Raw genomic sequence first — 2,273 nt, forward strand, 5'->3', positions numbered from 1 at the left:
ATCAATGTATTTCCAGCTAAATTGAAATAATAAACAAATAAAGGGTCTCAATTAAATATGTGGTAGAAAAAGAACCTGTGGGAGGATTTCAACAAGATAAATGCGACAACAGTGCAAAATATTTCACTATAATATTTCAAAGCAAATGTGCAGCACGCGTGCCTAGGGTTGCCTACCCCTGTTCTAGAACCTCTAACATTCTTATTTAAGCGGTGGCAGTTCCTGCCATCAGCATTCTGTTTAGCTTTCTAGTAATGTATTGTATCTTGTAGTTGTGCTGATGAATATTAAAGGAGTTACCTTCGACTTCAGGACATCGCCTCAGACTCCCGTCTCTCAGCACTACATCACGATCATAGTGGTTAGACCTTGACCCGTATGTTCCATATCGGTCGGTCCAAATCTAAAACCAAAATGCAATGTTCCAGATCGTTCCTGTTCCAGCTGTGTTTGAGTCTGGTGGTGTCCACCGGCTCATGTAGCTGCAAACCACTCAGTAACGTCATTGAAAGCGAGGAACATGACATATATACTACTCCCAGCTGTCAGAGCGGGACCTTCTCAAGGAGGAAGATACGGTTTCCAGGTTAGAGAACCTCCTAGGGAACGTGAAGGAGGGATTTCTGAGGCAACTCAACATGTCAGATGTTCCACAGGAGCAGGGGAAGATCTTCCCTCCTCAGTTCATGGTGGAGCTGTACAACAAGTACGTCTCCAACGCCACCGCGGTCCCAGAGTCTGATGTCATATATATAAGAGAAGAGGACGAGAGGAGTATAACTTTGATGAGCAAAAGATAATGGGCATTGGGCAACCTTTTCAATTAGGTGCTTTTCTGTCAGTGATCCCAACATTAATTTAATTGAAAAACGAATATGCATCTCCCTCCGTGCGATGTCTATGCTTGTACTGTAGCTTAATTAAGGGTTCGTTGTGTCATCTTGTTGATATGCTCACATTTGACAGCAATGTATCTCATCTCCTCTCTTGAATAACACTGATCATTTCTCACACCTCGCCTACAGACGTCAGCCACTCCGCAAGAAACGGCACCAAGTCAAGACACAGACTGCTGTTCAACATCAGCGTGCCCCACTACGAGCAGGTCACCATCGCGGAACTACGGCTGTCCACGCGGCCCGATCCAGGGTCGAGGGTCAATTACCACGGGGTCAAGGCCACTATCAAAGTCTACGGGGTGGATTACGAGGAGCCCGAGCGGTTGACCCACCTCCTAGACGGGAAGGAGGTGATCGGGTTGGGAGGCCAGTGGGAGGCATTCGACGTGACCGACGCTATTCAGCGCCACGTCAAGACGGGCCATGGAGCCAGTGAGTTTGAAGTGGTGGTGGACAGCAAGCACTGTGCGCCTTCCAAGAGTGGCGGAGGAGGAGGATGTCTGGACGTGAGCACGTCAGTCGGAGGTAACAACTCGGCGGCTCTGATAGTCTTCTCGGACGACCTGGGGAGCAGGAAGAAAGAGGCCAAGAAGGAGCTGAAAGAGATGATTCTCCACGAGGAGGAAACCATCCTCTCCTCGGGGCCCGGCTGGCACGGGGGCGGCCAGGCCTCGGACGAGATCCCGGTGGATAGGCAGCCGAGGAGGAAGAGGAGGCAAGCGGACGGCAACTACTGCCGGAAGACCTCGCTCAAGGTCAACTTCCGAGACATCGGCTGGGACAAGTGGATCGTGGCGCCACCCGAGTACGATGCCTTCGAGTGCCGCGGCCTGTGTTACCACCCGCTGAGGGACGAAATGACCCCATCCAAACACGCCCTCATCCAGACACTGGTCAACCTCAGGAACCCAAAGAAAGCCAACATGGCATGCTGCGTCCCGATCAAACTGGACCCCATCACTGTCATGTACCAGGAGAACGGGCAGATCACTATGAGACACACGTACAAAGAGATGAAGGTGGCGGAGTGTGGTTGTAGGTAGTGAGAGAGAGAGGTGGTGCCAGTGGTGACTTTTGTACAGTACTTTGCCTTATTGTAAATCTGTACATTCTAATTGTAAGTGGTATTTTGATCGGTTTATTAGGTATGGGATCACGAAAGCGCACAGTCATTATAAGATATCAGCAAAATAATGTATAGAATTCTCAGCATTCAAGCCTCCCCCTCTTCATTCGTTTCCATATAATGATGTAGTCATTGTAGTTTTTTTTGTTTTTTTTACATGCTTGCTACATTGTGGCGACCTTGTTGCTGCACCACCAAGAGGAATGACATGGGGGGGAAACTGCAGTCCGGCTACATGATCTTATTTC

At 49.2% G+C, this 2,273-nt stretch overlaps 1 pseudogene across 1 annotated transcript; it reads left to right on the forward strand.

Moving 5' to 3' along the window:
* Positions 1–414: 414 nt before the first annotated feature.
* Positions 415–1,942, forward strand: LOC311228223 (growth/differentiation factor 2-like; annotated as a pseudogene). The gene is made up of 2 exons: positions 415–774; positions 1,026–1,942. The product of its transcript is annotated as a growth/differentiation factor 2-like (transcript).
* The last annotated feature ends 331 nt before the right edge of the window (positions 1,943–2,273 follow it).

The sequence above is a fragment of the Notolepis coatsorum genome (genome assembly GCF_963971535.1).
Source record: "Notolepis coatsorum genome assembly, chromosome: 5".
NCBI classification, from domain to species: Eukaryota; Metazoa; Chordata; class Actinopteri; order Aulopiformes; family Paralepididae; genus Notolepis; species Notolepis coatsorum.